We start from the raw sequence: 24,869 nt of genomic DNA on the forward strand, positions 1-24,869 counted from the left end.
CCTGCCCAGGCCCGTGGGCCCCGGGATGCCAGGGCTGGGGCTGCTAAAGCCTTCAACACCAGCGAGAGGGCGAGCTTGGGTTTCCAAGAAAGAGAGACTTTGACGAACTTTGAGGGAGGTGTGGGTCTGATGCCGAAAGAGGATTCGGAACCGGCCCGGCGAGGATGCAGTTTCAGTCTTTGGTCTTTGGAAAGCGTTTCTCTGGGAGAGTCTCAGTGGCGGGAACCGTAGGAGGGGGCAAGCGGAGAGGGACCAAGTAATGCTGCTCGAGGGAACTGCTGAGGAGGGGCTGCGGGGCGGGGCCCCTTTGGGCAAACTGAGTCTCGGAGGGCTTGCAGGACCTGGGCGTGTCTAGGGAACCGGGCTGGAAGGGGGAGACCTGGAAAAGGAGAAGAGGAAGAAGAAGGAGGAGGAGGAGGAGGGGGAGGGGGAGAGGAAGGGAGGGGAGGGGAGGGGAGGGGGAGAGGAAGGGAGGGGAGGGGAGGGGAGGGGGGAGGGGAGGCAGCAGGGACAAGAAATCAGGCTTCAGGTGTAGCAAGTTCTGACTTCCTTAGCTCAGAGGAGCCACAAAAGGAAACGAGATGACAGAGCTGTCAACTACAAATTGGCACTTGCCATCTACCTCTACAAGGATTAAATCATCACCTGCTGCAGCTGCTGACTTTCAACACCCCCTGAGAGGAGCTCAGGGAGGAGAGCAGAAATGACACACTGTGTGCTCTGGGAAAAACTGGCAGAACGGGTCTTCAGAGAGTTAGATATTTTCAGGAGCCTGTTTCATGAGCGCAATTCTTGCATCTCCTCACATCTGGAACAGCACTAAAATCCTTCACGTCTGCTCCTCGTGACTAGCAGTAACCTTCACGAGAGGCGCAGAAACCTCTGCAAAGAAACATGTGCTCGATTGACTGTACTCCCCCCCTTCACCAAAATCACATCTACACTGACCTACCTCTTGGGAGCAGCTTCTCAGAGCTATCTGACATCTGAGATGCTGTCTCCCAGGCTACAGTCCTCAATTTGCCCCAAATAAAACTTACGACTCTCACGTTGCGCTTTTTTTTTTTTCAGTTGGCAGAGTTTTCATGTCAGCTCAAAATGATGTAAAAGAAAGAAAAAGAATTTGTTTTGCATATTAGGGGAAAACAAGGCATCATATCCCATGAAGCCTGAAGAGGATACTTAGATGAAATAAAGAACGGCTGTTCCTCTCTCTTTCCCTCGGATTTTCTCCCACACAAGCCCGCATTCAAATCTGGATTAGAAGGTGAATTTAGTATTTATAATCAGATGCATAAAGTGTGTATTTCTTGCATCTCAAGATTATCCTCTTCAGGATCACTGATATATTGAATTTCAACATAAATGAAATGAATAGACCTCTTTCAGGTCGGCGCATCTTACTAGGAATTACCGTGTTCGCATACGTGGGAAAGCCCGGGTAGGCATTAACCTCTTTTGCAGTTAACTTGGGGGATAATTCCTGCTGTGAATGAGGAATATTTTTAAAGGAACTAATAGCAAATACTCACCTTATGTCCTTATATTACAAAAGTTAAAGTGGCCAAACAGATGGACTGTCTATGGGACGACAGAGCCAGAGGTGTCCTCTTTCCTTGGCAAGGACCTCGGGGGGACAGTGCCTCCCTCTTTCTGCCCAAGAGGGCCTGGCGTACGTGTAACTTCCCACCCACAAGACAAGGAGCCTTGCGGTGACACTCAGCTTCCTCTGGAGGCTGGCACCTCCAGGGTTCTGCAGGGGGGTGTTCTCCACAAACAGAGTCACCACAAATAATACTGCGACTTCACACCCTCCCTGGGGTACCCCGTGCCCCTGGCCCAGAGCACAAGTCACAGTGCGCCTGCTGTCAGCCCACGCACAACTCTCCCCGGGATGCTGAGAGCCAGGACCCCAGGCAACGCCCTCCCCCTCTGCCTGAGCACCTCAGGCCGCCCACCGCAGCTCTAGGCTCTTTGCCCGGGAGCTGGGCCTGAAAACAACTAAATGGAAAATGATTGCAAGGAAGCAGTTTGGAGAGAGAAAGAAGCTGGCCATTTTAAGGCTCTTTTCTAGGGACGTGTGCATTCTGTGTGGAAAACGTAAAAAGATACCGCATGTAGACGTACAAGGTCTAATACTTAGTTTGGAAGATTCCAGCAACTCTTATCTTTGCTGTCAACTCAGAGTTTACAGATAGACCCCCAAAAGAAAGGCAAATTAATTTATTCAATGGCCCATTTCTTGGAAAGTTACTTACAACATTTACATAAATTGCATAGAAATGGTTCTAAACATGATCCATTTAGACCCTGGATTATCTCAAATAGTTGACAAAAATTGGAAAAGACACTGCTGTTCATCATACTATACATACCTAAATCATATCTACATAGATGCACATGTATGCGTATAAAGCACTACATACCATGTATAACATCACATTACATTCAAAAGCACTATAATGTTATACATGCAGTTATATAATAATAATATATATTATATGTAGCATTATAATTTTAACATTATAAATCTATATTATATAAAACATTAATATATCATATACTGTAACATGTCAACACATTATATTATTATATACTCTCTATTTCAACTTATTATATTTTAATATATATGTATATTTCTCAATACCTTCCGCAGGAGGTTCTTAAGTTTGACAATTTTCACATGTAGGTGAATTACCCTCCATTTTTCTCTGAACATAGAACCAATATCTTTTTCTCAGCACTTTAGCTAATGGAAGTCACAGAACTGAAGAGAAAAATCTAATAAAAATGTCTTCTTTTTATTTTATTTTTAGAAGTTCTATCGTGTAGAGAACTTTAAATCCTCCCTGAAGCTTAAGAAAGGTTTGGCCTCCACTGACCTCACTTCCCCAGTATCTTCCTTTTGGGTCCCCAACAAGCAGAGTTGATACTTTACACCAGAAAAAAAACCCCAGACAATTTATTCACCCTCCTTCTTCTAAGGACATTCAATGAACCTCTAGATAACTTTTAAAAATTCATATATCCTTGAGGCAGACCTTCTCATGACAAAATGAAGCAGATATTTTTTAAGAGAGGAGAGAAGAAATGCAAACCACCAAAATCATAAAATTATGTAAATATCTGTTAAAATTCAGGCAGAGTGAATGAACAAGTCTGGATTAATGCACAAATTTCTAAGGTCTCTTTAGCAAGTAGGGGAGGAAAAATCTTTTCCCTTCTACCCTTCTAGGTTCACAGTCGATCTCTGAAACTCTTCACTGGTGGGATTTATGGGTGGTCCTTTGTAAATTGAGAAATACCTAGAGAATACTTTTCCATGGAAAGCCCAGAGCCAAGATGTGGCTGTCAGATGGTTTTCTCACACTCACAATTCACTCCAGGTAAAGTCTGCATCCTAAATATGGTCCCTCAATAAGATGAGGAAGCAACTGTGTCTCCATCACCCCCATCCCCGCCCCCAGTCAGACCCGGTTTAGCTTTTTCCAAGGAGGAAATCAGAAGAGTAGCAGCCATTTTAAGTAGGGGATTCTCCCTGGATCACCCCTGTCATAGTTTTTTCATTGACACTCAAGTTTACCTGAAATCATCCTATTTGCTTGTTTGCTCATATATCATCTCAACTCAACTCCCCTGCAGGAGGAATGTGTTTTTGCTTCCATTACCTAGTCTGACCCTCTGTCCAACGAGTGACCTCAACGTTTGATTCCAGTTCTTTTCTGATTAGCAATGCACCTCTAGATTCTGACTCTGGCTGCATTCTCTTTAAAATAACGAAATGCTCAGTGGGCACTGACCACAGGTCAAGCATGATTCTCACTGATCTACAACTATTAACTTGTTTCATCCTTCAAACATCCCAGGGTGGAGGTGCCACCATTTCCTCATTTCACATTTGAGGAGTCTAAAGAGCAGGAATGCAGACCTGCCCCAAATCTAGTCAAGGGAAACACTAGGGTGAAAGCTGTGCTCCAGAGAACTGAAATTACCAAGAAGTTGCCACGCCTTAATCCCTGAGCCTGTGAAAAAGGCAGAACGGTCTTTAAAGATATAATTATGGGGATTTCCCTGGTGGGTCCAGGGGCTAAGACTCCGTGCTCTCAATGCAGGGGCCCGGGTTCAAACCCTGGTCAGGGAACTAGATCCCACATGCATGCTGCAACTAAGAGTCCACAGGCCTCGACTAGAAAAGATCCCGCACGCGGCAACAAAGACCTGGGGCAGCCAAATAAATAAATGAATATTTTTTAAAAAGATATAATTATGATTACTAATGAGTTGACCCTAACTAAAATAGGGAGATTATCAAGGTAGTATCCAGGGAGTTTCATGCAATCACCTAAGTCCTTCAAAGCAGAGACAGAAGAGGACATGAGAGAATTTCAAAGTACCGGAAGGATCTGGTATGGCGTTGCTGGCTTTGCAGATGAAGGGGGCATGAACCAAGGCATGTAGGTAGCCTCCAGAAGCTGACCATGACGCCTGGGAGAAAGCCAGCAAGGAGCCAGGGACCTCGGTCCTGCTCTCACATGGAAATGAATTCTGTCAATCACCTGCGTGACATGAGCAGCTGAATCTCCCCCAGAGCCTGAAGGTAAGAGCCCAGCCCAGCTAACTAACACCTTGGCCTCAGGTGTGTGAGACCCTGAGCAGAGAATCCAGCCACGCCCACCAGGACTTCTGACCTTTAGAACTATGAGATCATAAACTGATGTGGTCTCAAGCTGCTAAATGGGCGGTAACCTGTTATGGTACAATGGCAATAGAAATGGAACACAGAATGTAAGCAAAGCAGAAGCAGAATGGTTGCTGTCAGCAGTGATGCTTCTCTGACCCACCCCCCCCCTTGATACTGAGGCAAACTCACTGGGCTCTTGGTACTCAGCTCTTATCTCTTAATCTTCCCTGAGAAATCCCAGGCCTCACCACCAAGCACCTCCATTCTCCAACATTCTGTCCTAAGCCCAACCCCTCTGGTAACACGTTTGCAGAGGGAAAACGTCATGGAAATTTCTGCACCTCCATTCTCCACCATTCTGTCCTAAGCCCAGACTCTCTGGTAACACGTTTGCAGAGGGAAAAAGTCATGGAAATTTCTGACTTCAGTTGCTATCTCGCTTCCCTTCATCAAGGTTAAGAGAAACACCTCACCCTCCATCACCCTGACTCCTTCGCCTCTCTGTCCTTGGTATTACGGAAATTGATAGATTCTGCTATGACTTTTTATGCTGGCCTTCCAGGTGAATCACAACCCTAGTAATTTTGTCGCCTGAAGATCTCTCTCTTTATTCATTCTGTCCTCCTGTTTCTTATACACATTTGTGAACACAGTAGAAATATTTTAGATAAATACAGAGGAGCATTAGAGCTATGGAGAAATGTATGTGTCTGATTTCTACAGTGGATTCTCACCTGTCTCAGAAAAAGTTCCAGCTCCTTATTACCACGACCCCCATGGACCCTCACAAACTGGTACCCGCTACATCTCTGATGATGGTCCGTATCATTCCGGCCACGTTCCCTTCACCCACTGCATTCTGGAAAGAGGACTGCCTTTCCTGCTAACCAAACAACTACAGCAGCACCCAATAAGTGTTCGTCGGATTGATGTGCTTCCCTAGGAGGGGCTACACTGGAATTCCTCACCCCTCCCAGGAGCTCTCCTGGTCTTAAGACCTTCTTTTATTTTCATAACTTGGTCAAGAAGGGAATCGCTACTATCTGGGCCACCAATTCTATGAGCCCTTGTCACCTGGCATATGATATTTGGGCACTAGGGGAGTGTTAGTAAGGCTATTGGCTTATCTCAGTTTACTTACAGAATCTTAAAGACACACACTACTCTATGTAAAATAGATAAACAACAAGGTCCTACTGTAGAGCACAGGGAAATGTACTCAATATCTTGCAATAAACCATAATGGGAAACACTATGAAAAAGATTAAACATACATAACTGAATCACTCTGCTGTACACCAGAAACTAACATAACATTTCAAATCAACTCTACTTTAGTAAAAAAATAAAATAAATTGATTTAATTTAAAAAAATATCTCAATGGGGGGGGTTTTTGAAAAAAAAAAAAGAAAAAAAGATACATGGAGAAGAGGTCAACCCATGAAATATACAGTATGCACTAGCTTTGCATTGCAACTTTAATAGCAAATATACAGGCATACCTCCAGAAAACTATCAATCCCTTCTAACCAGAGTGTGGTCTTAACCCGGGGATTCCTAAGGACTTTGGTCTCAGCCCTGCTCTTGATGCAGAGACCCTCATCACATGAGTTTCTTGTCTTGGGCTAAGGTGGGGGGGGTACCTGGACGAAGATGACGCCAATTACTGTCAGTTAAACTGGCATCGCAGCTTAATATCTCACGAAACCTAAACCAGAATCGTTTCTGCCTCTGAAGTATGTTCCTTTCTTGCATTTTCAAAATATTTAGTATTTAGGCACTATCATAGTACCTATCACAGAGGTAACCTAATCAAATTAAACAAAGCCTCAGATGCTCATTTGTAATCTGTAAATCATTAGAACAAGGTAAGTTGTGGGCAAACTAGAAGCTCCTTAACTAGCCTCCACCTACCTAGTTCCCCAGGGGTTAATTTTACTCTTTTTGTCTGTTACATATGTGAGCTCTGGGTGCAGTAACAGAATCTAGTTTCTGAGCTCCTGGTGAAAGAGCCGTGGGGAACAGGGTAACTATTATCAATATATTTCCAATCTCAAGGCCCCCTCTGAGGACCCAGACTGTTGAGTTTTTAATTTGTTTTCTTCAAGGTGGACCTATAACGAGATATTCCCCATCACCCATGCCTCTAGCTCAAGGAGGAATCAACTGAATATCTCGGTTAAGTGTTGCTCACCAAATGCCATTGGGGGCTAGTCTAAAAATAACTGGCTAAGGAATTTCCAGGTTAAAGTCGACCTAAATGCAATGTGTAATACTGGATTAGATCTAGGGGCTGGGAAATATATATATAATATTGGGGAAATTGACAAAATTTGAATACAGAATGTGGATTAGATAATAGAATATTGTACACGGTCAGATCTCTTGATTTTGACCATGTATACTAGTTATCTAGAAGGACGTCTTTGTTCTTCTTAAAAAACACACTGAAATATTTAGGGATAAAAGAGGATGAAATTACTCTCAAATGATCTGGAGACGAGAGACAGAGAGAGAGAGAGAGAGAGAGAGAGAGAGAGAGAGAGAGAGAGAAATGTAAATGAGGCCAAAGGTAAACAATTGGTGAATCTACATAAAATGTATACAGTTCTGTGTACTATTTTTGCAACTTTTTTGTGTTTAAAATGTTAGAATAAAAATTTTCCAAAATAATAAATGTTGGTACGCATAAGCTTGTTCCAGCTTGTAAAAGGGTGACTCTTCAGTGATAGGACATAAAATCCGGTAATGAGCGTACACCCTGAACATGTGAAGAGTTCAGTTGTCTTCTTTGAAGGAAGATATTAGCCATGGATCAAATGATGAATACATAAATATTAAATAGACTATGCAAACCCATAAATATGAGGTTACAAGATTTGCAATAAACATGAATTTATTTCCATTGCATTTGTTTTAATCTCCAGTTGCCAGTTTTATGAGAGTCAGTACCCAATGTATTTTCAATGAATTCAACATAGAAAATGCATTTGTAGTATGTTTACAGTTGTTTAAGACCCGGGCGCAATCTGCTTGATTGCTTCACCTTCCAAAAGAAAAGAACAAAACCCGAAATTTCTTCTTTTATTTGCTTGCTTCATTGTTTCCTTCTTTTATTTTTTTATTTTTTTAAGCCCGGGGAGAAATTCCAGCTACAGGTATGGGTGACACATCCTCTTCTCTAGCAGGTGGCAGCCCGGCAACTCCTGCAGAAAGTCCAGCAGAGCCCCACTCGCACCGGGCCACGCAGAGCCGTGGGCCCTACTCCCTCCCAGCAGCCCAGCCCCGAGTCCTTCTTTTAGATGGACATTGACCCTTAGAGATTTCCTTTCACTTTAAAAAATATGTATTTGACGTGGACACGTGCTTACATAAAAAAGGGAACGAAAGGATGGACTAACAGCACTGATTTCGTGAAATCCAAAACTCTGAATTATGGTTTCTCAGTTTTCACAAACTCTTCCAGTTTCCGTACTCATATCATCCAATGAAAAGAGACTTGGAGGCCACACTATGCTTTACAACCACTGAGAGCACTTGAAATACAAACGTTCTCTTGTCTTCTCTCGTCCTTGCTCCTGAGCCATCGTATCACTTACCCCTACACCACGTGGCCGCGGATTAGAGAATTACTTAAATTCAAATCCACTGTATTTTTTTGCTTTTGCTAGTTTATCTTGTGAAACTTTAGCGATGATGCTGCATTTACCTGAGCGTTCCATGTGCTGTGACCTGACTTTCCAATGAATGACTGAAATGTTGCTAGAAGATTTTCCTCGGTCAGGGCACCTTTCAATCTTCCATGCCCTCAGGATCCAGATTTAATGCGAAGATGCTTCCGTAGGAACAGAGCAATCAAACTGTCTCCCAGGTGGGATGGAAAAGGTTCTTACGCTGCTACCTCAATTCAAGAATTGCAAAGTAATAAATGAACAATAAATGGTTTTGTAGTGCCGAGAGGATAAAAGAGCCAGCAGAAATGGGAAATGCTTCTTATCATACCAAACTCCTGCAGTTTAAAGAATGTGGCTCTGGAGATGTAGCAAGTCCCAAATATGTCTCTCCTAAATTTACTTCGGTCTACTTTATGGTATCTTATTAGATACCATAGATTCACAGGTTGGAAGCTTATTAGATTCACACACAGGTTGGACGCTTCCTTGGGGGGAAAAAATATGATATCATAAATTAAAAGGATTCCTAGATTTTTGTAAATTGAGTCTTATCTTGCCTTTATCCTGTGTTTGTATTATATAGGGGACCATCTACATCAAAGGAATAAATAAGACCACCAAACATCAGAACTTCCAGACACACAGTGATTGATCGAGAGCTTACTCGGCTGAAGTGACTCCAACGTAAGAACACAACTCCCAGCTCTAAGTGCAAACACAAAGAGATGATCACCTCTGTCTTAAAACTTCCTCACACGGGGCCAATTAGAGTTCACCGCCTGGGGACAGGACTTTGGATCTAAAAGTATCCCATCCGGGGCCTCCCTGGTGGCGCAGTGGTTGAGAATCCGCCTGCAGATGCAGGGAACACAGGTTCGTGCCCCGGTCCGGGAAGATCCCACGTGCCGCGGAGCGGCTGGGCCCGTGAGCCGTGGCCGCTGAGCCTGCGCGTCCGGAGCCTGTGCTCCGCAACGGGAGAGGCCACAACAGCGAGAGGCCCGCGTACCACAAAAAAAATAAATACATAAATAAAAATAAAAGTATCCCATCCAATATGAAATGGTTTTCTGAAACCGGAGACAGTTAGTTACCTGGCAGCTAAGTGGAGAAAGACACGCCACAACAAAATAAGAATGTAGCAAGTGGCCATGTGTTAAAATATAAAGTTTTCAGGAAAAGGTAAAAATTGTGACTCTCACGCAGATATAAAATGAACAGGCATTAAAGATTTCATTTCACTCCTACAGGAGAGAGGCAGGAAGGTGTTACCTTCTGGGGCAAGGAAAAATCAACAATGCATATGGAGTAAAGGAACTGAATTTCAAAGGAAGCAAGTATTTTTCTTTCCCTGGGAGGAGGAAAGTCTAACTCCACAGTCAGCTAGCTACAATTTCAAAAGAGATACAAAATATCTAAAAGAGGATGAAACCAGCGCTAGAAATCAGACAGCCCAGAAGGGTGTGCTACAGGAAATGCAGAGATTTCTATGGAAGTACACCTGGTACCCTTCTACCCTCAACACACACCCCCCTCCACCTCTGCAGCGGAGCAAAATTTGCCCTCCCCCAACCCCCCCCCCACGTGTTTCTTTGGAATGAGGATTAATTTAGGCTGATTAATTTTAAGAAACAGAAAACTCAGGAAGTCTTTCTTTTTACCTCCCCTCAGCTGCCTAAAGAATTTGGATAAAGGGCTTGTTCCTGGAATGGAGCATCACCAGACATGTCTGCCAAGAATATGGACCATGTGGGGTGGGGAAACTCAGCAGGGCCTGGAGATCAGAGTCCACTCCATGTCCCACTGCCTGCATTGGTCCTGCAAGCACTGGTTTATAAAATTTCCTTTCCCATCCCGTGTGAATTGCGTTCCTCCTCTTTGAATCCCAAATCACTCCCCTAACATCCTCTTGTCTTTAGCTGAAGATGGTGTTTAAGGTGCGGGGTTCAGTCATTTTGGAAACTGACTCAGTTTTCCTGAGTCTCTCTCACATATACATGGTATTAAAATTTTATGTGATTTTTCTCCTGTTCACCTGTCTCCTGTCCATGTAATTCTTACACCTGCCAGAAGAACCTGGAAGAGAAGAGGGAAATGTCTTCCTCCCCGACACCCCTAATGCCACAAGTTTTAATCTGATCTCTGATTCAGAGTCCACACCGAATGCTATTTATACCATAAAGCCTTGTTTCATTCCCTGGACCAGGAGGCCCTTTTCACCTCTTCCACACTCCCAGACACACATCTGTAATTCTCTGCAGTACTTAATCTGAATTACAGTGACTCACACGTCTGCATTTGCATTCCTTTGGTCTATACCAGAGTCTCTAGCAAAATAGACACAGTTTAATGAAGTTTTGTGAGATGAATGAATGAACATCGCTCATTCCTGTTGGAAGTCCTCTGTCCCTCCAATGGATATCCCAATTCTGTGAGGCATGTACGAGTTACGGTTACAGCCTTCACATCTGCGGCAGTCGATGCTTGTTTGCATGTCTGCTCTGGGCAAGAACTATTTCCAGAACCAGAGGCACACACACGTGCACACACCACACACACACACACACACACACACACTTTGTCTTGAGAAGTCCTCCCCCAGTCTCCCAACATACTAAGATGAGTCCGTTTAGCATGCTGGCACTAGGAGGTCTCACCGTCTAGGCGATGCTAATCGTACCCAGAGAGGAATGATGCCAGGGGACACATACAAACATATTCTTCTCCATCAGGAAGTTGGAACTTCGTGATGTTGGAGATTTAGAGGCACTGCTCCTTTGAACCCAGGTCCAGCAAAGTCAGCACACTAGAAGGATGAAACAGCCTCATTCCGTGAGCATGCAGAACCGGTAAAAGCAGGGTAGGGAAAGATGATTTTCAGAAAAATGTAAAAGCATGACTTTCAGCACAGATTAAAAAATAAACACATGTTGGGGATTTTATTTCACTCGATCAACGAGACACCCAGACAGATGTTATAACTGGTTCAAAGTGGGGGGTGAGAGTGGCAAAAATGAATTGTATGGAGCGAGGGAATTGAACTGTAAATGGAGGCGACTCCTTTTGGCGGGGAGGTGGTCCCTTAAAACTCTGCCGAGCAGGACAGTTTGTAAATCTACCAGTTACCTCCAATTTACAAAGAGGTGCATAATAGCTCAGAGACAATGAACAGGATGAGAGCCAGCGTCCTGGAGGAGCGCAGGAGAGCTGAAGCATAGTTTTTCATTAAAGTGCGTTTTTTTTTTTTTTTCTCTCCAAGATCATGTGGGAAGACGGAGGGAGAGCTAAGGCCTGTTTTCTAATATCTTTGCTGTGCGTCGTTTCATTCCTCAAGAGGCCCTGCTCTACACCCCCCTACCAGTTTCTGAAGGATGCTCTGCATCCCTGGAATAAATTCTGTTCATTTTGTTGCACACGTGTAAGAGGATTTCTATCGTTTACAAACAAAAGCGCCTTTGATAACATTCATGTCATCAGGGGAAAGAAGAGGTAAAACTTGCTGATGAGACTCTGAACCTTTGATTTCCTTCCTTTTCCAAAATTGTTTTGGTTAAAGACCTAGGGCACCCTGGATAGACAGTCACATAGGTCCACATAGTTCCCGAGTACCTTGATGCTGGTGTGTGGTCCAGAAAAAACATACAATAAAATAAATAATGGAAAGAAGGCAATGGTCTCAGATGACCGTACTTGGAACAAGTGGTCAGGGTCATAACATCATCATGATTACAAAGGAATCTTTTCTAGAACAGCAAGAGGTCTAGAAACACACGACCAGCACTTCTATTCAGCAACCGTAGATCGACGCTGAGCGCACACCTGTCCCACACCACCTGGAGTTCCCACCCAGACAATCCCATCCTTGAGGATTCTCTACCTGGTCCCCAAAGACATCAGTGTCCCACCCTGCCTTGACCCCCAGCCCCAGGGTCTGGCCTGCAGGAAGACCCTCACGCTTACCTCCTAGGGCCTGGGCTGCCCTAGGATATCTGCTATTCCGCTTCGGGCTGCAGTTGACATTAATTTGTCTTTATTTCACCTGGAGCAACTCTGAGTCTACATAGGAACTTTGCCACACTTCCTTAGATATTACCTTGCTTTGCGGATATATGGGCCCCAACAAACTCCCCTGGGGTTATAGTTCAGAAACTGTCATTCAGACTCAACCTTCCTATCAAACTCATTGGTGTTCTATAAAAAACAAAACAAAACAAAACAAAAAAAGCACACCAACATTTTGACCACACTATGGAAGTAGACTTCTACAAAAGTCCCAGGTAAAGTGTCATTTCTCACCCTAGTGCCTAGAGCACACTACCTGTTTAACATTTTTTCAAATTTTAGACATCTGTTAATTTCATTTCGTTTTATAGGGCTCTTAATTTCTTATGTCTTACTAATAATTCATATGCTTTCAAAGAATGATTTAGCTACCTTTATTCTTTTCTCATACACGGGCTAGATGAAAATTAATGACTAAAATTGATGAAATGGTCTCTTGTTAAGAAAATTATAAATGCTTAAGTCACCCTAGTTTTTTATATATTTCCATAATAATAAGGAGCTCAACAGAGAATGCTGAACACACAGGTCTCCACTTTTGAGCTACATTTAAAAATTTGTTCAGTTTTCTAGACTCAGAGCTGGAAGCATCTTGACAAATAAAGAATAGTACAGCCCTGGAAACTTTTACTTTTCCCTAGTTATGAGCCCTCTTCTTCAAATAAAATTTAAGAAAATCTTAGTTTCAGCATGATCAAGACAAATTACAAGCTCACCAGGAATCATTAGAATACTCAGGAAAAGAAAAAAGTCCATCGATAACAAAGAGAAAAAGTCTTCAAAAATTTTTCTTGCAAGGAAAGAGTTGACTTTTTAAAAAGTGTTTCCTCATGAATATGGATCAAAAAATGTCTTTGTGTCCACAACTAGATTGACAAAGATGAAAAAAACTGACGCTACCTAGTATCAGTATATAGTATCAGCAGATGTATAGTAGAATGTTGGAAATATGTATGAACAACCTTAAATGTGCATATGCCCATCTATTCAACAAATCCACCTTAGAAACGTATCCCAGGAAGACAATCAAAGGTTCAAACAGATGTGCAAACATCCTCATCACATTGTTGTTTAAAACAGAAAAGAAAGTTTAGACGCACTCTGAATGTTCATCCATAGGTTTGGCTAAATAAATTATAGTACAATTTATTCAATGAAATACTAGTGATCTACTTAAAATGGTAAGAGACAGGATGGATAGATGGATGGAAAGATAAAAAAGGAAGGGAGGGAGGGAAGGGAGGGAGGAGGAATGTCAGTGATCTAATCATCCTTGATCTCTTCTTGTAGGAGAGGAAAAGCAAATTCAAGTGTTATATTTATTAGAGCTGCCTGTGATCATGGTAAAAACCGCAAGTTGCATTGTTAATACCAGGATCAGCTGATTTCTACGCTAATAATTGTCGTCAGGATTCAGAGCTACAAAGTATCTATCATTCCTGAGAAACTCAGGCGAAGCAAGATTCCTCTTGGTCCTTGGAATCATCTGTATCTGATTCATCATCTGATGATGACAGGGTCTCCATTGAATGAACAGGTAGATCTGAGGTTGATGCATGAGAAGGTGCATCAAGGTGCACCATCCGCTTTTCTCTCCATGCCTGGCTTGCATCCAGCTCAGTGAATTTGTATTCAATCTAACCCAAGCGACAAGCCTAAGGAGAACACCGTCAGGGAAATCACTGTCATCTCTTATAACATGTACTTGTGAGTGTAGCTCTGTATTTGTATTTTATCAGGACTGGGAGTCATGGGATACTGCACAAGACACAGAAGTTACAAACGTGGGTCATCTGCCTGCACGACGTGTTGGAAATGTCTTACTCAAAATTCTCTTTAGAGGGATTTTTTTCCCCCTGTCTTTCCTTTCAGTGAACACATGGACAGAAACATGAATTTTCTCCTATATAATGTCAAATTGTGTTTGTTCAACATTTGTGAAACTTGCTGCCTGGGAAACTTGATCAGACAATTTTGAAGTCAAACCAGACATATGACAACAGAACAAAACTGGGCTTCTCTCATTCTGCAATTCATACCTATAGCCAACTTATTATGCATTAAATAATAACTGCCCAGGATCAAATAAAAAATATTATTTTAAAGGTGGAGCTTGTCTCATCCTTAAAATCCTCTGCTCTCTTCCAGGATTCCTAATTTAGAGGAAGTACAAGCAACAAAAATACCGAAATCAGAAATGATTAGTTCTATTATCACAATAAAAATTCTCTTTAATGACCTCAATTTAATCATCTTGTCAGACTAATCAACAGAGCCCATTCCTTCTGTAAAATATTGTGGCTAATTTGCTAACATGATAAACTCTTGTGGTAGTAAACAGGCTAGCCTCTAAGCTATGTAAATATATATATATAATATATATATTGTATATATGATTATATATACACACATATACATATATTTATTATTTACATATTCATTTTATACTTATATATTGTTTTATATGTTATATATATAAATATATAATTAGTTTATAATTAATTATAATATATATAGTTAGTCTGATGAACCCAAGCTCCTTTTTCCAGATTATAGACACCATTCCAGGATGGATTACTCTCCCCAATCTATCCAAGAACAATATTCTGAGTACCTCCTTGGCCTAGCGCCTTAAGGGTAAAGAAAAGTGACAGAAAGTCATTCTTTTTTTCCCTTGTCCACATTGACCTAACCTACTGATAAATCCCATTCCCCTTAGCACATTGGAAAGAGAAATTTAATCACTTCCCTATAGATGCAACACAACAAATTATGGATTTGCTGGAAATGTGCTTATATTAAGTACTACTTCTCTTCCTTTTTAGCATGAAATCAATATATTATATCTCTATAAAGTTAAATATATTGTTTGAAGTATGCTTACATTTTTTTATATGATTCCGTATTTTAACTGACTATTGATTAACTGAATGATTGTAAGTCTTGATCTCTTTAAGAAATGAGCAAGCTCACCAGAATCCTTCAAAAAATGCTGTAAGAAATATTTTAGCTTTGTTTACATACTCTTGCCGGTCCAGTAACTATAACAAAAATCCTCGCTTTCTAGTGAAGGTTAAATTAGACCAGTGGGGCTCCGATTAGCCCCTCCTGACTCAAAGATGGCCAGGTCCTCCTACCAGACCATGGTGCATGAGAATATCCCGCCTGTGTGCTCACAACAAGGAGAGGAAGCTAACAAGATAGCCCTAAAACCCAGCAACCCTTCCCCAGAGGCAAGCAGCTCTCCCATGGGAGGCTGCTATTAAATAGGGCAGGTGGAGGACTTCCCTAGAAGTCCAGTGGTTAAGACTCTGCACTCCCACTGCAGAGGACACGGGTTCAATCCCCGGTCGGGGAAGTTCCACATGCCACATGGTGCAGCCAAAAAATAAACAAATAAATAAATAAAGATTAAAATGGGGAAAAAAATAGGGCAGGTGGAGGGGAAGCTAAGTGGAAGAACAGCACAGAAATGTCTACCCCTCAATGGAGAGGGTCAGACATTACCATTACTACGGCCCTACTCGATGGTCCAACCCAGAGCATATTAGGAGAGTAGAAAATACAATGAAGGCAGCAACATGGATCGACCTGGACATGATCATACTAAGTGAAGTCAGTCAGAGAGAGACAAGTATCATATGATATCACTTACACGTGGGATCTTAAAAACAATGATACGAATGAACTTATATACAAAACAGAAATAGGGACTTCTCTGGTGGTCCAGTGGTTAAGAATCTACCTTCCAATGCAGGGGACGCAGGTTCGATCCCTGGTTGGGGAACTAAGATCCCACATGCCTCGGGGCAACTAAGCCCGTGCACTGCAACAAAGACTCAGCGCAGCCAAACAAGCAAACAAACAAAAAACAGAAATAGACCCACAGACATAGAAAACAAACTTATGGTTACCAAAGGGGAAAGGGGTGGGAGGGATAAATTAAGGGTTTGGGATTAACATACACACACTACTATATATAAAAGAGATAACCAACAAGGACCTACTGTACAGCACAGGGAACTCTACTTAATATTCTATAATGACCTATAAGGGAAAAGAGTCTGAAAAAGAATAGATATATATGTATAACTGAATCACTTTGCTGTACACCTGAAACTAACACAACATTGTAAATCAACTATACTTCAATTAAAAAAAACATTATTAAGTAAATAAGATTATTTGTATGTAATGAACTATAAATGCCACCAAATATTTGGAAAATACATATAATGTTTAGCTTTGAACAAAGAAGTTTTAAACAACTTTCCCCTAAAATAATATTTAATTGTTTTTAATTCAAAGAATTCGTATTCATGAAAGCAAGTTCAATACATTGGATATCAGATGTCTCAAGAAATATTTCAGTCAGCCTCCATGTATCCTTGAACTTGGAAGTATTGACGAGTACACTGAGAAGTGTCTTTGGTCGTCATATTATTTCTAATGAGTCATCCTGATGACAATGTTATTCACCAAACTATTCAGTGGATTAATTTGACGAACACAAGCTCTCTTTTCCAGATTACAGGCACCATTCCGGATGGATTATTCTCCCCAACCTACCCAGAACAATATTCCTGGCACCTCCTTGGTCTAGTGCCTTGAGGGTACAGAAAAGAGCCAGAAACTCAGCCTTTTTCTCCCCGCCTACACTGACCTATAAACTTAGGCCTATCAATAAATCCCATTCCCCTTAGCACACTGGGTAGAGAAATTTAATCACTTTACTATCAGTGCAACACAAAAGATGAAGGATTTTCTGAAACTGTTGTGTTTATATTAAACACAGCTTGTCCTTTTTCTGTTTAGCATGAAATCAATAATTAGCAAATTGCCGGGCTATGTGTGGGGCGAGGTGTGATGACACACCTCAGGAATTCCAGACACAAGCCTGAAATCTTGAGATTTAGTTACCCTCTTTACCTGCAGATGGCATGGACTGTCTGACCTTGAAAAGCCATTTCAGCTTGTCTATTTCTTCATCTTTGCACTGGGGGTAATGAATACGTGAGCACACCCCACTCACAGGTGGAAATAACTCACCCAAGCAATGTGGGCATCTGCATGTTGTGTGACTGCCAAGAGGTCAGGAAACCTATCATTTTGTTTGTGGGATCCTTTGGAAGAAAGTGCATTTGCATTCTGAGTAGAGGGCACACTGGTCCGAGGTTACGGCCGCTGCCAGCAATTCAGTTGCTTCCGAGAGATTGCCTTGCTCCCCGTTGGAAATTACAATGCAGAGGACAGACTTCTAGGTGTTTGTGCGTGTACAGCTTTATTTCACCTAGGAATGGGCTCATCTGTTCATTAACAGGAGTGTAAAGAAGAGATCGGCAAGGAAAGAAGAAATGTTTTTTTTCACCTGAATTGAAAACAAAATTATATTTTATATAATTATAAAACAAAATTGTATAATATGTTAAATATTTAATAGATATATATAAATAAATATAATCCATGTTGACCAAAAATTATGTTCTTATATATTTTTAAAATATTTTATAAATATATCTATAAAAATATAATTTATGTTGACCAAGATGAACTTAAACTGGGATGTAAAGACAAAGTGTCACCCGTGTATCTTGAAGACACACCCTCCCCGCACATAGCGTTGGAGACCTTTGATAAAATGGCCCCATCTTGCACTTCCAGCCCCACCTACCAGGTCCCTCGGGCCACTCCTGCTCAACCACACTGGCCCTACTAAATGTCGGGCAGGTAACGGAAAAATGCAGTGGACCTTTATAACTCTGTGATTGGCCTTCCCTTTGAATAGACTACTCCTATCAACCTCCACTGTCCAATAAAGCCCAACTGGGTCACAATTCCCTGCCCTGATATAATCAGAAATCGTCACCTCACTGTCCACTAAAGCACAAGTGGCCAGTCTGACAAAATGGCCATCATTATGTTGCCTGTCACTGTACACGTCTGTCCTTCAGTATGTATTGCGACCTTCACAGGGTGCAGAATGTGCTTCATTTTTATGCTCCCAAGTTGGAGCCCAGTATGGTGAGTCCCCTACATACGAACCTTCAAGTTGCAAAGTTTCAAAGATGCGAACGTGCATCTGGTTCCATCAAGGAACCACAACCTGTGCCGTCAACGTCAGGCGTGAGCGACATGGCAGCTGGCCCTCCGTCTCCTATTGCTGACGATCCTTCAGCTCTACCATCTCTCACCTCCTCTCCCTCTTGCAGGCAGTAACTCTTCTTGCCTGTTCATTCGATGCCAGCCCCTGTAGTGGACTACTGTACTTTTCAAGATTATAAATGTTTTCTTTATTTTTTGTGTTTGTTTTTTATGTATTATTTGTGTGAAAAGCATTATAAACCTATTTCGGTATAGTACTACGTAGCCGATTGTGTTAGCTGGATACAGGCTAACTTTGTTGGACTTACAAACAAATCGGATTTACAAACGCGCTCTCGGAACAGAACTCGTCCGTATGTAGGGGACTTACTGTACTCAGAACACAGCTGGTGCTCAATTAATGCACATGGATGAAGAAAGATGGGTGGGACAGGATGGATGTGGCATGCATATTCTTTCACTAACAATCCATGTATCAATACAATTATTGTAATGACATTTGTTTTATCTGAGCATATCCTGCCAGATAAGAAGTTATTCCCACTTAGTAATTCAGACATTTCCTGAAGCTCTACAACTTTTCCAGCTTTTGTTTCTCTCCAGTTTATTCTTCTGTTTGTCCAAACTTAATCAAAATCTAAACTGAATTACCTTGGTTCCATGTTCCTACGAGTCAAGATGAGATTCCACTCAAAAAGCAATGACCTAGGGCTTCCCTGGTGGCGCAGTGGTTGAGAATCCGCCTGCCGATGCAGGGGACGCGGGTTCGTGCCCCGGTCCGGGAGGATCCCACATGCCGCGGAGCGGCTGGGCCTGTGAGCCATGGCCGCTAGGCCTGCGCGTCCGGAGCCTGTGCTCCGCAACGGGAGAGGCCACAACAGTGAGAGGCCCGCATACCACAAAAAAAAAAAAAAAAAAAAAAGCAATGACCTAAACGACAAGGTCCTACTGTACAGCACAGAGAACCATATTCAATATCCTATGATAAACCATAATGGAAAAGAAAAATGTATGTATAACTGAATCACTTTTCTGCACAGCAGAAATTAACACAACACTGTAAATCAACTATACTTCAACTAAAAAAAAAAAAATTTTTTTAAATAGCCATGACCTAGGTTTTACTGGTCTGCTCTCTCCATCTGAGTTATTCGGCCTGTTTTGCTAGGAGTTCCAGATGTTCATCTCATGGGAACTCAAAAACAAATCACTCCCACCAGGGGAGAAAGGGGGGGCGGATAAATTGGGAGACTGGGATTGACATATACACACTAATATATATAAAATAGATAACTAATAAGGACCTACGTACAGCACAGGGAACTCTACTCAATACTCTATAATGACCTATATGGGAATAGAATCTAAAAAAGAATGGATATATGTATAACTGATTCACTTTGCTGTGAAGCAGAAACTAACACAACATTGTAAGTCATCTATACTCCAATAAACACAAAAATTAAACAACAACAAATCACTCCCGCCAGCCCAATGCTGCAGGTCTGCCCTAAGTATGCCGGACACAGCAAGGGACACTTCTGCTTCATGGCCACCCCTGATGTCTCCTACTGACTGCCAGGAACCACCGAATGGGTCCAGAGCACACCTGAAACCTACCCTGTGCAGTGGACTGCAGTCCAAAGGAGCAGAAAGATGGAATAAGGCACTTGCTATCTTTGTATAAAACATGGTCATAGGCTCTCAAGTGCCCCAATGCATTTCCTATTTTAGTGAAGTGGTCCTTTTACATTTCACAGTCAGTGAGCACAAGGCAAAATGTCCAGTAAACTTAAACATCCCTTTATTTAAACTTCACAACCATTATTATCTTCCCTTGGGCCAGACATTGTCATCCAGATACTGCCTCCTTCTAAGTTTGACACTCCTGTCCTGGAACTGGGCTGGAGACAACTCCCGGATCTGAATCACTCTGTCCTACAATCAACATTAATAGGGTGAGTGCTTTTTCCAGGCACCTTCTCTACTTAGGGTGTGTTGGTTAGCCTAGAGCCTTTTAGCCCAACCCAATAGACGACTGTTGGACCCATCTGCCCTAGTTGACCAGATGTCCCCAGAAATGCTTGCTTCCAGGCAGTGATGAGATGGTATTTCCCAGGGATACCTTCAACTCTCATGCATACTTGCTTCACCAAATCACGGATTCATCGCACAGACACTGATACTCCTCAACCTCCCAGGTCCACAGTCTCACCCCATTGGTTTAATTCCTCGGGCAGCACTTTTTAGAGCCCTAGAGTTCAGTGACATGCCTCAAGGCCATGTCATAAGTAAGCTACGAGGGTAAGACAAAGCTATAGCTTCTTCAAATCCCTCCCTTCCCAATCCAGGATTTCACAACCATGGTGCTTTCCAGCACCTTGATATCTGGGGCTGGATAATTCTTTAGTGTGGCGTGTTGTCCTGGGCAATGTAGGATGTTTAGCAGCACCCCTACCCTCTACCCACTGAATGACAATACAACCACCTCCCTCCAAACTGTAACAACCAAACATGTCTTCAGACTTTGCCAAATAGCGCCCCTAGAAAAACCGTGAATCAGCACCTCTCCTGCACATCCACAAAGAACAATAATCTGATGAAGGCTCCGAAAAGTTCTGTGATATGAAAATAAGTCAGATCGGCTGCATTTTCCAATGTATCAAAGCTAACCTTGAGCGGAAGAAAATTAGAAAACCGCTGTTCTAGAAAATCTTATTATTAACCCTCTTTTAAGTACATGAGGCAAGCACCTGACCCAATTTACGCACTTGTGAAAATATACTCCATAATCAAATGTCTATTTAAACAGCTTCAATTATTTGCTTATGAATATGAATGGCCACCTAATAGACGCATTTGCAATGGAGATTATCACTCTAAAATTACTTCAATTACCCTATGACTTAGTAGTTGCCAGTATATTTATGTGGAAATATTTTTTTCCTGGTAATTTATAGTGCCCCAACAGAAGCGTCTTGTTATGCTCTTGTTGTGTTGGCCATGTATTATTTGATGAATTATTTATCAAATTCATTTAGGACTTGATAATTTCTATAGGTGAAATATTGAAAAGATCATGAGCTTTAAAGCCAGTTTTGTATCCAACCCATAATATGTCCCTCGCAAACTGTGTTGGAAAAATTACACAAGCCTTCTGAAGTAAGAATGGTAATGTTTAACCCAGATAATTACTCTAATATTCTGGTCACCAATTCCAACGGGTGTGGGGTTTTCCCACGCTACCAAGCAATTCTCAGACACAAGCTGGGTGTCCTACCCTGCAACTCCATTCTGATAGTATCTAGCTGGAGACAGGGTCAGATCCACAGGTTAAGGGCTCAGTCCTACTGGACTGTCCGCCCCCGCCAGCCCCCGAAACTTCAGAAGCCAATCACAAGTCCAGTGTCACTCTGACCCAGCAGCTGTGCATCAGAGACTCCAACAACCCCTTCCCTGGGTTTGATGACTTTGCTAGAGCAGCTCACGGAACTCAGAGGTATCTTTACTTACTAGAATCACCGGCTCATCACAAAAGATAAAACTCAGGAACAGCCAGGTGGGAGAGATGCAGAGGGCAAGGTATGGGCAGAAGGCTCGGAGCTCCCAAGCCCTTTCCAGGCTGCCGTTCTTCCGAAATCTCCGCACGTTCGCCAACCCGGAAATTCACCGAACCCCTTCCTTTTTGGGGTGTTTCTGGAGTCTTCATTACGTACACAGGATGGATGAAATCATTGACCACTGGGGACTAATTCAACCTCTGCTCCCTCGCCCCTCCCCGGAGGTCAGGGGGTGGGACTGAAAATTCAGATCCTCTGTTATTCATGGTTGGTTCCCCTGGCAACCAGCTCCACCCTTAGGTGCATTTCAAAAGTCACTCCATGAGCATGCAAACACCTTGATAGCTCTCATCGCTTAGGAAATTCCAAGGGTTTTAGGAGCTCTGTGCCAGAAATCGCAGCAAAGACCAGATCTATATTTCATATTATAAATCACAATATCAAAACATGCTTGTGGGATAATACATAAATTTTTCTTTAACAGTGAAGATGCTCATTAAGTTCTGATTTGTGTCCAAGCCTCCTTCCCACCACCTACTGACTGGGGAGACTGAATTCTCCTCTGAGATTTTTACAAGTTTGTAGGTTTTAAAAACATATATTTTTTATTATAGAAGGTATTCTTTCCAGTTTATCGTTAAAATGCAGAAAATGTATACATGTCCCAAGAATAAAATAAAATTCATCTGTCACTTTACTACCCAGACGTAAACCGCTATTTAGAGTTGGATGTGTTTCTTTTCAGTCTTTTTTCACTAGGAAATTTGGAGACTTCTAAAGAAAAGATTAGACAGTAGAACCTGTTGTCTTTCTCGAAATCAATTCTGACCTTGTATACTTTCCCAGGATATTGAAAAAAGCAGTTGAGGAAGGAAGGGGGTGTTGCAGGTCTTGGAACTCCCCCATACTGTAATGCAGGGGTCAGCAAACTTTATCTACAAAGGGCCAGACAGTCAATAATTTAGTCTTACTTGGTCATAAGGTCTTTGTCACAACTACACACCCCTGCTCTGGTGCAGAGAAGCAACTCCAAACGATACATCAAGAAAACAGGCACTGCTGAGTTCCAATAAAACTTTATTTACAAAAGCAGGCAGTGGACAGGATTTGGCCCATGAGCTGTAATTTTCCATTTCCTGCCCTGCAGTGCCAAATGCTGATAAGGAAGGAACAAGCAATAAAACTGTAGAAATGAAATAGCACTTCTATCTAATTGCTAGAACAGTTTCTGTTCTGCAATAATAATAATAATGAATAATAAATGAGCGTCAAGCTAAAATTCCATCCAAGGGTGTGACAATAATCAACGGTTAAAACTTTTTATCAGGGAAAATATTGTGCTTCTGAACTCTTTTCAAATAGAAACGCTGCCATTGCTTTTAGACCATGCTTCATAGAATATTGTTTTCTTCTGGGGCAACCTGTTCACTGGAGTATTGATTACATTATAAGCCCTCTGATTCAGCTTTATCTGGCTGCTTTCCAAGTTATAATCACCTCTGCCACAACATAAATCTCTTCAATAATTCCCACCAAATTAATTCCCCTCTGTGTTTTCTGATCAACCCATTTCCCTCCTACAAACTCCAGATTCAATCAGCCACACATAGCTGATGGAACCTATTTTTAAAAGGACATTCTGTGATTAGGCAATTTTTTTCAAGGATGATTGGAGAAAACCATCAACAAGGAATTATCTTCCATGCAATAGATATTTGAGATGAAAATGGATTTCTGGTGCACTCCTTTGCTTCCTTTTTTCTTTTTTCCTTCCTTCCTTCCCTGCTTCCTCTTTCTCTCCCTTTCTTTCTCTTATCTCTTCCTTCCTTCCTTCCTTCCTTTTCTTTTTCGCTCTCTCCTTCCCTCCCTCCCTTCCTTCCATCTTTTTTTCTCTCTCTTTCCCTCCCTCCCTCCTCCTTCCTCCCTTCCATCTCTTTCCTTCTCTCCCTCTTTCCCTCCCTCCCTCCCTTCCTTCCTTCGTGTTTGAAGTCTTCGATTAGCCACAGACTGCATCTTTGCAGAGCCTATAGGTAAATGCATTTTCAGTTCGACAAACACTGAGTGACGTTCTAGCCAACGTTCTTGCTGCTCTGCCATGTTCCCAGCAGATCCCTTTGGCCAGTTCTGTGTGCCCACCTCTCAGAACTTTTGGCTGTTTTCCTCCTTCATCAGGGGACCTCTTGTCTTTGGGCTACTGGAACCCAGAGATGTGCTAGGAGTCCAAATGCCCTTCCCACTTGGCATCTCCACCCCATCATCCCCACACAAGCCCCAAATTGTAGCTGATGACTGAAGGGGGGTAAATATAAATGCCCAGCTCCCTGGCCTTCAGGCAAACAAAAAAGCCCTCTGAGATACTGTTTATGTCCCAGCACTCTGCAGAGATCAGGCTGACGCTGGGACTTTACAGAAAGCACCCTCCTTTGTCTCTCCCTTCCTGTCTCTCCTCATTCCCTTGCTGGCTTCCCCTACCTGGGATCCTGTGATTCCCCATCTAGGATTTGCCTGTGGGGAATGCGAGCTAAGTCCCTGTGCTGTAGTAGGCACTGGGCCAGTTCTCAGGAGCTTTTCTTCACCTCCAAATACCACGGGCCCATGCTGACTTAGCTGGACCCCGTAAGCTTAAACAAACACCTCAGCGCAATGCACCACACATCTGCAGGAAGAGAACCAAAGGCTAGGTATGGAACAATGACAATTGTAATCATTTGCACTTTCTCGGATTTTCCAGACTGGCTACAGGCCATCTCGTGGGTAGGGTCATGTGGGTTTCTTACAAGGCAGTATAAGAA

General features: G+C 42.3%; 1 long non-coding RNA gene across 1 annotated transcript in view; it reads right to left on the bottom strand.

Moving 5' to 3' along the window:
• Window positions 1–22,315, bottom strand: part of LOC136793464 (uncharacterized) — a 336,850-nt gene extending 314,535 nt beyond the window's left edge. Inside the window, exon 1 of the long non-coding RNA XR_010838731.1 lies at window positions 22,031–22,315. This is a non-coding gene — a long non-coding RNA (uncharacterized lncRNA). The remainder of the gene's footprint in view (window positions 1–22,030) is intronic.
• Between the last annotated feature and the right edge of the window lie 2,554 nt (window positions 22,316–24,869).

The sequence above is a fragment of the Kogia breviceps genome, chromosome X, assembly GCF_026419965.1.
Source record: "Kogia breviceps isolate mKogBre1 chromosome X, mKogBre1 haplotype 1, whole genome shotgun sequence".
Classification (NCBI taxonomy): Eukaryota; Metazoa; Chordata; class Mammalia; order Artiodactyla; family Physeteridae; genus Kogia; species Kogia breviceps.